The sequence below is a fragment of the Schistocerca serialis genome, chromosome 3 (assembly GCF_023864345.2).
Source record: "Schistocerca serialis cubense isolate TAMUIC-IGC-003099 chromosome 3, iqSchSeri2.2, whole genome shotgun sequence".
In the NCBI taxonomy this organism is placed as follows: Eukaryota; Metazoa; Arthropoda; class Insecta; order Orthoptera; family Acrididae; genus Schistocerca; species Schistocerca serialis.
Genome location: NC_064640.1, coordinates 541,155,880 through 541,171,118, shown reverse-complemented (window position 1 = coordinate 541,171,118; position 15,239 = coordinate 541,155,880). Strand labels below are relative to the sequence as shown.

The 15,239-nt window shown below is 45.4% G+C and overlaps 1 pseudogene; it reads right to left on the bottom strand.

The window, feature by feature from the left end:
- Positions 1-1,653: 1,653 nt before the first annotated feature.
- LOC126471903 (5S ribosomal RNA) lies at positions 1,654-1,771 on the bottom strand (annotated as a pseudogene).
- Between the last annotated feature and the right edge of the window lie 13,468 nt (positions 1,772-15,239).

Here is a 15,239-nt window from a genome sequence, read left to right as displayed (position 1 = left end):
CGGATATTTATTGAGCTATCGATAGTGAGGCAACTGATACGCTGTAAAGTATTTAGGCTGGATTCCATCTACTCTCAGTAGGACCTATCCCAGCCACATACCTGTAGCTATGACTGTCTAGCATTTACCGCGGGTTGTACGTGACATCTGACATCCGCGTTGCAAAGCATCCCGTATAACCAGCTTGAAATGGCGCTTGACGTTGACACACGTTTGCGAAAGTGGTCATGCCGTTGTTTCCTCGTGACCCTCTTGCCGAAGCTACTCCGTCAAAGACCACTTGCATGAGTGGCGCGTACTGTAGTTTAAATGGTTTCTTGGTGGCAGCTAATAATTCAGATCTCCTCCCACATCATTTTCACGAATAGCAATAGCTGTCGCATAGTTATTTGCTATTTTACAAGCCATAATATAACAACTAAGTTACGAGTTGACAGTGTCCTCCTACACTAGTGAGACAAAACATTATGGCCACTGCCTACCGCGAGACTAAATACTACCTGGTTCAGTGACGGGCACATGATGCGGGAAGGAAAGTGCAAATGCGGAGATGAGACGAATGGGGAATTATTCTACCGGCGACAAGGGCTGCAAATAGGAAATCCACTGATATGAGCGACTTTGACAAGGGACGGATTGTCATGGCACGGAGCTTGGGAACGAACATCTCGCCAACGGCGAGGTTCATAGACTGTTCTACATCTACACGTACATCAACATACATACTCCACAACCACTGTTCAATGCGTGGTGGAGGGTATTCTGTACCACTACTAATCATTTCCGTTCCCATTTCATTCGCAAATAGAATGAGGGAAAAACGACTATTTATATGCCTCCGCAGAGTCCTAATTTCTCTTATTTTCGTGGTCCTTAAGCGAAATGTACGTTGGCAGCAGTAGAATCATTCTGCGGTCAGCTTCAGGTGCTGATTCTCTTAATTAACAGAATAATGGAAATGGAATTGCCGTGTGGCTAGAGCCTCCCGTCGGGTCGACCGTTCGCCTGGTGCAAGTCTTTCGAGTTGACGCCACTTCGGCGACTTGCGTGTCGATGAGGATGAAATGATGATGATAAGGACAACACAACAGCCAGTCCCAGAGCGGGGAAAATCTCCGACCCAGCTAGGAATCGAACCCGAGCCGGTAGGTATGATATTCCGTTGCGCTTACCACTCAGCTACCAGGGGCGGACATTTACAGAATAGTGCTCCTCGAAAATAACGTCGCCTTCTCTCCAACGATTCCCATTTGATTTCTCGAAGCATTTTCGTAGTACGTGAATATCTGAACCTACCAGTAACAAACCTAACAGCCCGCTTCTGAATGACTTCGATGTCTTCCTTCAATCTGACCTGAGTCGACTCCAAAACACTAGAGCAGTACTCAAGAATTGGTTATACTAGTGTCTAACATGCGGTCTCCTTTACAGGTAACCATCTAAACTCCAGCCGAGCAGACCTTGGAAGGCCCAACGGTGACGACCGGCCGCCGTGTCATCCCCAGCCCACAGGCGTCACTGGATGCGGATATGGAGGGGCATGGGGTCAGCACACCGCTCTCCCGGTCGTATGTCAGTTTGCGAGACCGGAGCCGCTACTTCTGAATCAAGTAGCTCCTCAGTTTGCCTCACAAGGGCTGAGTGCACCCCGATTGCCAACAGCGCTCGGCGGACCGGATGGTCACCCATCCAAGTGCTAGCCCAGCCCGATAGCGCTTAACTTCGGTGATCTGACGGGAACCGGTGTTACCACTGCGGCAAGGCCGTTAGCTTACACGTAATCAAAATCTCCTAAAACTCTCCCAATAATCAGAAGTCGACCATTCGCTTTCCCTACTGTAACACTTACATACTCATTACATTTCATATCGCTTTGCAACATTACGCCTAGATATTTAATCGACGTGGCCATGTCAAGCAGCTTGTTGCTAACGCTATATTTGAACTTTTGGTTTTTCTACATTTAGGACTAACTGTCATACATCAGAGCAACGTCCACCCCTATAGCTGAGTGTTCAGCGTGACGGATTGCCGTCGTACGGGCCCAGGTACGACTCCCGGCTGGGTCGGGATTTTCGCCGCTTAGGGACTGGGTGTTGCGCTGCCTTCAGCATTATTCCAACTCCGTCCGGTGCACAGGTCGCCCAATGTGGCGTCGATTGTAATAAGACCTGCACCAAGGCGGCCGGACCTGCCCGGCAAAGGGCCTCCCGGCCAATGACCCCAAACGCTCATCACAGCAACTAGAAATTTTGTCTAAGTCATCTTGTACCCTCCTACAGGCACTCAACAACTACACCTTCCAGTACACCACACCATCATCAGCAAACAACCGCAGATTGCTGCTCACCCAGTCCACCAGATCATTTACGTATGCGGAAAATAACGTTCTACTGTTTGGAGCAAATGTGGAAGGTAGGTCAAGGAAGGTGAAACCACGAGTAGCGACTAGGTCTTCAACGTCCACGCTTCATCACAGAACGTGGTCGGAGGCTTGCACGCTGTATAAAGCATTTACGATGGGTCGATGGACGTGATCGGATATACCGTCACTGAGGCGAACGGCGGCTCGATAGCACCGCGCCACGGGAGCAAGCGGGTAGGAACAGACAGTATTGTGCTACTCGCGTAGATTTACGTGAAACACACGGTAGTAATTGAAAGCAGCGTGACAGCTGTGGAGTACTTGAACAATATTGCAGATCGAGCTTTATTTCTCCCTCGAAGACGATGGTGTTTTCCAGTAGAGAAACTGTCCGAATCATAAGGCGAGAATCGCGCTACAGTGGTTTGACGAGCATGATAGTGAACTCGAGCTGATGTCTTGGCCACCAAATTTGCCTAATCTGGACCCGGTGGAAGTCCTGGGCCGCTGTCGGCACGAGCTCCGCCCCTGCAAGCGACTAGCCCATAATTACGTGTGGGTAGATGCGACATACCTCCGAAAAATCTACCAAGAGTTTGTAGATCCATAGCACAAAGAATCGCTACTGTATTGTGTTCCAAACGTGCATCAGAACTCTATTAAGCAGGTGGCCATAATGTTTTGGCTCAACAGTGTATGTAAAGGGGGTGGAAAAAATATGGAAACACCGCGAGGAAGGGATGGTTGAACATAAAAGTATATGCTAGGCAAGCCTGCCGGTTGAGCTGCTGTGTTTGAGGGCGAACGGCACCTGTGTAATGTCCTCAAAAGTTGAAAGTGTCAGTCTGGCCAGAGCGGTGTTCTGTGTAGCTGTGAGGTACATTATGCCTGAGCTAATTGAATTCGAACAAGAAAACTGGTGGTCCTCATATGGTGGTTGCTTGCGCTACCAAGGGGACCAAAATGTTTGGTGTTTTAAGAGGCACCGTATCGAAGATTCGTACCATCTACAGGTAAAGCGGAAAAATATCACACGACAAGTTACAACTCGGACGAAAGTATGTGTTAAGCAATCGTGACGGACGATCATTGAAGAGAGTGTGTATTACGGTGTTACGCAGTAGTGAAGGACGGTCACTGAAGGGGATTGTGACGAAAAATAAGAAGAGGACAGCTGCGAAAGTCACTTCAGAACTGAATGCCGCACACGCAAACACTGTCAGAAAAAAAAAAAACAAAAAAAAAAAAAACAAGGGAGCTCCATAAGCTGGGAACTGCAGGGCGAGCTGGAATTCCAAAACCACTCATACCAGTAACAGCAAAACGTGATGCCGAAGCCATAAAACCTGGGCTACTGGGCGATGGTATTCCACGGGCCGTATGGTTACTCTGCAATGTCGCATTACTGCCAAGGATAATGTGACCATTTTGGTTGATGATATCTGAGCCGTGTCGCCTTCCTTTGCTTTTAGAAACTTTCCGGGACACGACTTCGCGGCCACGGTACACAGGGTGCTGTTCATCCAGGGGGCGTGGTGGTGGTGTCGCGATCGGGGAAGCGAGCCGTTGCCGTGGGGAATAGTGAGCAGGAGCCACTGGTGATAGAGCGCAGACATCATCCTCTCTCGGTATGAAGGGGGGCACGTGGTTAGAATTTTTATCAAAGGGTATTGAGTTTTGTCAGCGGGAATTTTTATCAAAGGGTCACCACTGGGGGTCAGGCCTTTTTCCGCGTAGATCTCACTCAAGTCGTGTGGTAATCTAGTTCGTGACCGCGGAAATAAGCCCACTTGTTGCTTGTTCGCCTATTGTGAATTTTGCTCCGAGAAACTCACTTAGTGTCTGAAAGCGTAGATCGAACTTTTGCAAGTGAACGTGATTGTTTCGGCCTTATAACGGTCTCACTGCCCCGCCTGTCTCGTTCCCGGTACCTTTCTAAATCGGAGAGGAGACGAGTTGAGGTAAAAATTTCTGCATGTTGATGTTTCATAGTCCACGCTCGGTGGAGACGTGTTTGGAGGCAAACCGGTCAGGCTGAACGCGTTAGACACACTGTCCAGCGAGCGCAGCAAGGTGGATGTTCCCTGCTGTTGTGGGGTGCCATTATGTCCGATGTGCGCCGATGGTGATCGTGGAAGGCGCCGCAACGGCTGTGCGAGACGTGAATGCCATCCTCCGACCGATAGTGCAGCCATATCGGCAGCATATTAGGGAAGCATTCGTCTTCATCAACAACAATTCGCGCCCCATCGTGCGCATCTTGTCAGTGACTTCCTTCAGGATAACGACATCGCTCGATTAGAGTGGCCTGCATGTTCTCTACAAACGAAGCCCTATCGGCTATCGAACATGTCTGGGATAGACTGAAAAGGGCTGTTTATGCACGACGTGACCCACCAACCACTCTCGGGGATCTACGCCGAATCGCCGTTGAGGAGTGGGACAATTTGGATCAACAGTGCCTTGATGAACTTGTGGATAGTATGCCACGACAAATAAAGGCATGCATCAGTGCAAGAGGACGTGCTGCTGGGTATTAGAGGTACCGGTGTGAACAACAATCTGGACCACCACCTCTGAAGGTCTCCCTGTATGGTGGTACAACATGCAATGTGTGGTTTTCATTAGCAATAAAAAGGACGGAAATTATGTTTATGTTGGTCTCTATTCCAGTTTTCTGTACAGGTTCCGGGACTCTCGGAACCGAGGTGATACGAAACCTTTTTGATGTGTGTATAACACGTTCACTCAGCTTAGACATCTCGCTAAGCGGTCGGTGTCACTGTGGCAGTGTTGAGCGTGTAGTGGTGGCCCATACTTAGGCGCACGTTAAGTCTGTTCCAGCGTCTCGGACAGTGCAGTATGCCACCTTATGGGACTCCTGGACCGTAGTGCCCTTGCAGCTGTGCTTCTACACGCACCATCTTCACCGAAGGCCTAAGCGACCAGGAGGGGTCGCCTCTCGCTAATTTACGTACTTGCAATCTAGTAGCTCTTTCATGTAACTGCTGTTTTTCTCATTCTAAGAGCCTAAGCGGCCAGCTATTCAATTCCAGTTTGGTAACCCTTGGCTTAACAGTGTAATATGTTTTTAAACTTGGCCAAGATTTTTTAAATCAGTATGGGAAGCTACTCTTGTTGCAAATTGCTCATTCTTTTGGGTTAGTAATTTACTTAACGTGGCAGTCCCCCCTGCCCTTTGTTTTAGTGTCGTGGGCTGTAACGACACTGGCTTTGGGTACATCGCGCTTTCTTTGGTCACCATTGACTGTATTTTGTAGGCACGATGCCTACATGCAAACAGATTGTTTTTAGTTATTGCTTATCTTGTCAGGTCACTGCCCTGTTGGGTTATATTTATTGCGTTACCCACCAAATCTTGTAAGAAGAAAGGCATATAATCTGCACTGCGAATGGCTTAAGGGATTTATCTCTGCCGAACATTCTCGCCGCGCGTTATCTGTGGCCGTTCTTTCGCGGGGTAGTGTTCCTTAATAATGAACTACTTTTTCAAAAAAGTGGAGGTGAAAAAAAGGCCTCAGCGTCTGATTTTAAATTGAATTCTAAGGTTAGGCACGGCACTGGAATTTGTTTCTCGCTGGAGATACAGAGGAAGGGCCTACTCTTGACATTTCATATTTGTTATCTTTTTTAATTCTAAAATTCAGGCCGTTGCACCGTAGTTTTATGGTTGTTTAAATGTTCATTCAGCCCAGTGGGTTAAGTTTATAATGATCTTGTCAAAGGTTATGGAAAATTGTATTTGACTTATTTGTGTCCGTTACAGTTCTTTCAAGCTGTGCCCTTTGTAAAAATATATACCATCTGTAGTTTAAATGATAATAACGTTTGGTCGTAATTTGACATTATATGCTTCCAGTTTCAGGGGCATGTCTATAAAGAGTAATATTTTGATAAAAGGCCCTGTTTCTTTTTATAACTGTTGCTGGTACCCGAACTGTTGTTCATTTGTGATTTAACTGCTCTTGATTTTTTTTCCTGTTTAATATATTTGTTGCTGATTCCAGAAAATGTTTCTCTTAGAATACATAGTGTTTTTTAAATGGTAATAAATTTTGTTAAATGCTGAATGATGTATACTTAAAACTCTAGCCCAGTCCTTTCACGTGTTTGATTTTAATTAAACCGCATATTATAAGGTCCATCCCATGATACAATGCTTTTTCCCCAATTGTGATGCTGTGTTCCAAGATGAAAGGACCCCTGCTCACACTGCTCGCGTCGTTCAGGACTGGATTTATGAGCACGAGGATGGACTGTTGCCTCTTCCCTGGCCACCAGTCACCAGATTTCATTATTATTGAGCCTTTTCGGTCTACTTTGGAGACAACGGTGCGTGATCGCTATCCGACTCCATCACCATTAACTGAACTTGCCACTGTTCTACAGGAAGAAGGTTATACAGGATGTCCAGAAAAGGACTCCCTGGTTTCAAAATTAAATATCTCGCAAACAAAGATCGATAGAGGAATGCAGTAAACGGTATGTTTATTGTGAAAGCTGTAAGAAGTTTATACAGCAGTTTTAAATAATAGTTACAAAAGCTGCTAACAGATGGCGCTGTAATCGCCATACGTAATGCCTAGTATAAATAGTGATCCGAAGCCCAGAGCGATCAGATCCATTATTGAAACGTGAAAGGAGGTTAGCGTACCGAAGGAAGAGATTAAAACCATGTACTCCATTGAACAACGCGTTTTTCTGGTGCTAGAGTACCACAGGTTAGAAGAGAGTTCTATGGCCACAAGGCGAAGTTTTCAAGCACGATTTAATGTTCCAAAAGGACCCGATGCGAAAACCATTCGTACGCTCTTCGCAAAATTTCAACGAACAGCAGCGTAACCGATGATCTAGTGGGGCATGTTGGCCGCAAGCAAACCGCAGTTACGCCTGAGAATATCGCCACAGTTTCTGGAATTATTCAGCGAAATCCAATGTCATCCGTCCATAGAATTGCATCTGAGACTGGTTTGAAGCGTTCCAGCACGCAGAAAATACTGAGAAAGAGCCTACACACGTTTCCATTCAAAATTCAAACGCACCAGGCCATCCCCGTACGAGCTGTGCAACAAAGGGTTGCCTTTGCTAATCAGATGCTCACAATGATTGATAGTGAAGGATTTGACGTTGGCTGCATCTGGTTTACACATGAAGCACACTTCCACCAGAATGGATACGTGAATAAGCAGAACTGGCAATTTTGGGGTTCCGAAAAGCCATATTGGTGTGAAGCGAAACCCCTGTATTCTCCTAAAGTTACTGTGTGGGCTGCAGTATGCAGCAGAGGCATTATTGGCCCTTTTTTCATTCGAGAAACGGTCACTGGTGCACACTACGTTGCAATTTTGGAACAATTTGTCGCCACACAGCAAGCGTTAGAGGATCGGCCAGGCACTGAATGGTTTATGCAAGATGGAGCCTGTAGGGAAGCAGCCTACGCACGCCTTATAAAATTCACATCAGTCTTTCCAGTTCTCTGCAGACGCTGATTAGCGCACCACCTGTTCCGGGAGTCGCGTCGCGTCGGTATCGTTGGTATAAACAGCCTCGGATGCAGTAATAAGTTACTCGGGACCATGAAATCGTTTTCGAGTGAAGTGTTAATTGTGGGATGACGTTAATGATCTATCTTTAGTTTGCGTATGTCATATTATCATGTGCCGCCGCAGGACAGACATTCTACCATTATTTAGCGTGGCGTTTGATGAACATTATCATCAAACTATGGCGAGCATTCACTTAAACATTTAATTTGAACAGTTATAGTTGCATCAGTGCATTAGGCTCTGAACTGCTCTGGTAGTTGGGTTGTGTGGATTCTTTTTGGTCTGTGACTTTCAGAATATAGTGAACATTTTAGAGAGAATGGTTTTTGATTATGAATCCCAGACAATCTCCTAATTCCTCAGAGCTATAAGCTGTAGCTATAAATGTATTTCTCAGATGAAGTGGGCACTAGGAATTCTAATTACAGGCTTCACGTTTTGCTAATCACTTTCTGGTTGCCAATATTGTAGTTAGAGAGCCAGTGTTGAGAACGGCAAGCAACAGCGTTAAATAAATAATAGGAACATTAACAATTATTCCACCCACCGCCCCATAAGCCCAACCACACCGGACCGAAAAAGTGTTTCGCTTTCTTGAGGAATACTTCGGGAATCGAGTCATTGCTTTGGAATATCCCAAATTTACTGGTGCAAGCATGGATTGGCCTCCATATTCGCCGGATTTGACTCCCTGTGACTTTTTTTGTGGGGCACAGTGAAAGACATGATCTACCCGAAGCATCCCGCCACGCTGGACGAGCTTGAATCGGCGATCTCTCTGGCACATGAATCCATTTCGGTTGAGACACTACGAAATGTGATGGCGAATTTCATTCTTCGTTTGCTCCACTTCTTTAGTGCCAATGGTGAACACTTCGAAAACATTGTCATGTGATTGTTTGCAAAGATTGTTTTCATACGATTATTTCACTTATGTATGCTGATAGGAGCTGTACAGCGTACAGCGCCATCTGTTAGCAGCTTTTGTAACTATTATTTCAAACTGCTGTATAAACTTATTACAGCTTTCACAATAAACATACCGTTTACTGCATTCCTCTATCGATCTTTGTTTAATTTTGAAATCAGGGAGTCCTTTTCTGGAAACCCTATATAACGTTCTTCCAATAGAACAGTGGCAAGTTCAGTTAATGGTGATGGAGTCGGATAGCGATCACGCACCGTAGTGAAGAGTGGGCCTTTCTCGTCTGTTACTTGATTAAAACGAGGATTCGATGTTCGCATGCACGTTTCGCAAGATCTTTCGCCTTTGTTACTGATGCCATATATCAAGTTAAAAAGTGTGAAGAGCTTAGATGGGGACTCAGTAAGCCCGACAATCAGGTGTAGGGCAATGTTACTCGGACGGCCAGTAACATCGTGGGTGGATGTGAACGCTAGGGAGCTAGGGTAAGCAGTGTTTCCCTGCGTGACCTGTCACAGGCACTTTTCTCAGCCGCCTTCTTGTACTGAACTATGCAAGAGCGCGTACGAAATCATCCAATGTTCCCTAAACCTGGACGAAAGTAGAAGGAGATTGTTATTACTAACAAAACGCTTACTGTGGTGAATACTCCCTCCGATAGTCGTTACTGTGTATTTCAGGAGAATGTCTTAAACTTTTAAGTGGAGTGCAATATATATATAAAATCCCAAAAGCTACATTTTTTTGGCAGGTGCGAATCCGTAAGATGGTCCCATAGTAAACTCGAGGATTAGCTTGTACAATTTCAACTAAACATCAAGTTTTATGCAGTTAATCACTGTATTACACAGTTATATAATGCGTTCAGTTGTTCCGTCCCCACCCTAAACATCACAGAATGCATATGAAGAAAATAAATAGTCATAGTATTTGAGGGTGTGGTGATCTTCGACAGACACACGGAGCTCGATGAAAACTGGTCAGTCCTGAGTTGGCTCACCACAGTGAGCAATGGAGCTGTGTTTTGAGCTGATGGTGGTGCGGGTGAGCGTCAGGCTGCAGTGGTCCCCCCACCTGCACCTGAATATAACGAGTAGCTCGAAATATTGAGTATTTCCGTGACTGCAATTGCCGTAGTGCTGTAGAACTTTCCAGGCAGTTATCGAGTTCGTCGAGCCTTAAACAGCATGGGTGAATAGGCTCATATTCCGGATAAGAGGCATTCATCTACACTTACGTATACACATATAATCCTCAAGGCACTGTATTCGTACCAATACAAGTGATTTTATGTTCTACTCCATTAGCATACTGAATGACAGTAAAATTAATGTATGCATCCTTCTGCATGTACCCTAGTCCCCCTTCCCTTAAACTTTACGTGATCATTTCTTTGACGAGGACTTGCCGAAAAGTAACGCCTTTGAATGTTTTGTGTGAAAATTCTTGAAGATTTTTAAATAAAACAAACGTTATTAACATTTTGCGTCTTTATTCTTCGTGTCTACATATTTATTTCTCAACATAGTCACCCTAGCGACGAATACATTTCCCCCACCGAGAAACCAGTTTGTTGATACTGTCACTGTAGAATGACGGAGCCACAACTTCATCTCTTCTTGCTCCGCTTCATTACTATAAAAGTGAAGTCCTCGAAGGTAGTCTTTAAGTTCTGGAAACGGATGAAAATCTGATGGGGCCAAATCCGGACTGTACAGAAGATGATCAATGACGGTGAACTCAAGGAGTCGGATTGTTGTAGCTGTCGCAGTACTCGCGTGTGGTCTGGCATTGTGATGCTGAAGGAGAGGGCGCTCCATATGTGGACGAACTCTTCGAATTCGAAACTGGATTATAGCACGCTGTTTCTCGTGTACCGACAATTTCATTACATATGTCGCTAAATGGGCAGATATAAGATACTTTACAGTGAAATGAATACCTCTTGCTGCATACAGGCGTTGCTATAAGTCAATGGGGACAGTTGAAAATGTGTGCACCGACCGGGATTCGAACCCGGGATCTCCTGCTTACATGGTAGACGCTCTATCCATCCTTTTTTTTAATCTCATTTTGTTCTGCATTGTTCGTTGAATTTGTTAGTGGCGGACGTTCGATGAGACCCGTTCAGGTTGTTCGTTGATCCGTTCCCTCAGATTTTTGTTACAGAGGGTAGCTAAACCCTCTGACCGAACACGCTGAGCTACCGTGCCGGCCGCATCTGAGCCACAGCGGACAGTGCGACTGCAGGACTTATCTCCGACACGCCTCCCGTGAGTCCCACATTCCCAACTTATTGTCCCGTGCTATATCCATAGTGCCTCTGCCCGTTATACTCATTACTCTCGGCGTTTTGCCGATTCCCGTAAGAGCTCGGTCACTGTTTCTGCACACGCACAGAAGAAGATGGTCAAGTGGCGGGTGAGCCTTAACTATATATGTAAGAGACTTTAACAAAGAACAGACTCTTACGGCCGGGCGTCTGGGAACGGCCGTCTCGAAAACAGCGAAGCTACTGTCGTGCTACTGTCGTATCTACATCTACATCTACGAGGTGCATTCAAGTTCTAAGGCCTCCGATTTTTTTTCTAATTAACTACTCACCCAAAATCGATGAAACTGGCGTTACTTCTCGACGTAATCGCCCTGCAGACGTACACATTTTTCACAACGCTGACGCCATGATTCCATGGCAGCGGCGAAGGCTTCTTTAGGAGTCTGTTTTGACCACTGGAAAATCGCTGAGGCAATAGCAGCACGGCTGGTGAATGTGCGGCCACGAAGAGTGTCTTTCATTGTTGGAAAAAGCCAAAAGTCACTAGGAGCCAGGTCAGGGAGCATGAGGAATCACTTCAAAGTTGTTATCACGAAGAAACTGTTGTGTAACGTTAGCTCGATGTGCGGGTGCGTTGTCTTGGTGAAACAGCACACGCGCAGCCCTTCCCAGACGTTTTTGTTGCAGTGCAGGAAGGAATTTGTTCTTCAAAACATTTTCGTAGGATGCACCTGTTACCGTAGTGCCCTTTGGAACGCAATGGGTAAGAATTATGCCCTCGCTGTCCCAGAACATGGACACCATAATTTTTTTAGCACTGGCGGTTACCCGAAATTTTTTTGGTGGCGTTGAATCTGTGTGCTTCCATTGAGCTGACTGGCGCTTTGTTTCTGGATTGAAAAATGGCATCCATGTCTCATTCATTGTCACAACCGATGAAAAGAAAGTCCCATTCATGCTGTCGTTGCGCATCAACATTGCTTGGCAACATGCCACACGGGCAGCCATGTGGTCGTCCCTCAGTATTGGTGGCATCCACCTGGATGACACTTTTCGCATTTTCAGGTCGTCATGCAGGATTGTGTGCACAGAACCCACAGAAATGCCAACTCTGGAGGCGATCTGTTCAACAGTCATTCGGCGATCCCCCAAAACAATTCTCTCCACTTTCTCGATCATGTCGTCAGACCGGCTTGTGCGAGCCCGAGGTTGTTTCGGTTTGTTGTCACACGATGTTCTGCCTTCATTAAACTGTTGCACCCACGAACGCACTTTCGACACATCCATAACTCCATCACCAAGTCTCCTTCAAATGTCGATGAATTTCAATTGGTTTCACACCACGCAAATTCAGAAAACGAATGATTGCATGCTGTTCAAGTAAGGAAAACGTCACCAATTTAAGTATTTAAAACAGTTCTCATTCTCGCCACTGGCGGTAAAATTCCATCTGCCGTACGGTGCTGCCATCTCTGGGACGTATTGACAATGAACGCGGCCTCATTTTAAAACAATGCGCATGTTTCTATCTCTTTCCAGTCCGGAGAAAAAAAATCGGAGGCCTTAGAACTTGAATGCACCTCATACGTGGATACGCTGCAAATCACATTTAAGTGCCTGGCAGAGAGTTCATTGAACCACCACCACAATGCTTTATTATTACAATCTCATACAGCGCGTGGGAAAAAAACAAACGCCTGTATCTCTCCGTGTGAACTCTGATTTATTTTATTTTATCATGGTGATCGTTTTACCCTGTGTAGGTCGGCGTCAAAAAAAATTTTCTCATTCGGAGGAGAAAGTTGGTGGTTGAAATTTCGTGAGAAGATTCCGCTGCAACGAAAAACGCCTTTGTTTTAATGATGTCCACCCCCAAATCCTGTATCCTTCAGTGACACTCTCTCCCCTATTTTGTGATAATGTAAGCCGTGCTGCCTTTCTTTGAAGTTTTTCAATGTACCCCGTCAATCCGACCTGTCAAGGATCCCCCACCGGACCGCAGTATTCTAAAAGAGGGCGGACAAGTTTGTGTGAAAGTGGCAGAAGGACGATGAAAAAACGATTATGTGACAAGGTACTGAACGTCTGCACCTCGTCAAAGAATGGTGGATGTCATAGGCTATCCAGCTCAGGCAGTGATCTATGGCAGATCTGATGACAGAATGCAATAGCATTGCAGACACAAGTGTTTTGGAGCTCACCATTGGGTACACATTGTTGAACATGGGCCTCCAACCTTGACCGAACGACATCGTCAATTACGACTGCACTGTGCACAGGATCATCGAGATTGGACCTCGAGTCGAAGGACACGTGTCACCTAGTCGGATGGATCATGTTTCTTGTTTGACTTTGTCGATGGATTTGAAGGGATCGCCGTCATTTAGGCGAACAGTTTCTCGAAATTTGCAGCGCGTCACTGATGCAGGCCAACGTGGATGGTTTTACGCTATGGGGCCATTCACTCGGCTTTCCACGGGTCCTGTCGTAGTAATCGAAGGCACCATGACAACTGTGGAGTATGTGAATATTAGTGACGACCACCTGCACCTCTGCATCCTTAGCATCCGCACCGACTGCGGTGACATTTTCCGGCAGGATAAGTGTCCGCTTCACTAAAGCAGCATCGTGTTACAGTGCTTTGAGGAGCATGCTAGTGAAAGTACGTTGATCTCTTGGCCACCAAACTCTCCTGATCCGAACCCGATGGAACACATCTGGGACGCCATCAGTCGTCAGCCCCGTTCCCATCAACAAACGGCCCGTAATTTCGGGGAACTGCGTGACCTGTGCATAGAGATCTTGTGAACATACAGCTCAGGAAACCTATCAAACACTTCAGTCATCAGTGTCGCTGATGTATTGTGGGCCAAAATTAACTAGCACGCTGTTAAACAGGCGATCATAACGTTTTGGCTCATCAATGTATTTGTGAAGAAATAACGTATGATCATATATTGGATCAAATCCCCACCACAAAATCCAAAACTGAAGAGTCCACGGAAAGAACGGGATAAGCTACATTTTGTAAATTTTTCCAGAGAGAAAATTTAAACTTTCAAGATCACAAAAAAACTTGAAACACTCAAGTCGAGTTTAACAAATATACTTATGATGCCAAATTTTATGATTGTGGAGGAAGTATAAAAGACAATAAAAATTATATGATAAAAAACGTGCAAAGAAAGTGCGTCTTTTGGTAGGCTTTGCCCCTATTTTATGTTGTTTAGCTTCAAAAGCTTCTTTTTCCTTGGTCTTGGATTTTGGTTCGTTATGTGGTAGATTGGAATAGAAATTTCTTGCATCTTGACCACTAAACTGTTTAAGTTCTTGAAGGTCCGCATATTTTTCAGAAGACATTAACAGAAGCTCTGAAAATATACCCATAAAATTTGTTATTTACAAAAAAATCTTAATTTAGCGGATAAAAAGTTTGATGTTACAAATCACTTACCATTATGCACTCTGTGAGGCCACAAGAATTCGTCAGATTCCTGCAGTTGATACTCAGGTTCGACGTATGCTAGTATACCACCACAACGTTCCAAATCTACTGGTGTCCTGTCTCCAATATTAGTAATCCTGCATTTGATTAGCTTCTCTTCCTTCACATTCAGAGCTTACCAAAGCGAACGTTTCGTGAACAAACACTTAGGTTTGTAATTTTCTTTTAGAAAGGTCGTCCAATATAGTACAATTTCTGGTTGAACAGGAATTACTTTTTAAGGCCTTGGTTACGCTCTTGAGATGATAAAAGAGTTTAACCAGTCTTTTGGTAACTCTGCAGTAGTTTCCCTTTTTATCAAGTCATAGTTTTTATCAAATTCCACGTAAAAGTGTCCTCTTATTGAAAATATTATTCTGACACTGTCTAATCACTTAATGGTAAAAATGGAAATGAGAGTATGGCATTGTTGGCTGGGAGGCCCATACTCTGGGAAGTTTGGCCGCCAAGTGCAAGTCTTATTTCATTCGACGCCACATTGGGGATGAAATGGTGCTGAGGACAACACAACACCCAGTCCACGAGCGGAGAAAATCTCCAACCCGGCAGGGAATCGAGCCCGTGCCCGCTCGCATGGGAGGCGAGCACATTACTACCCACCT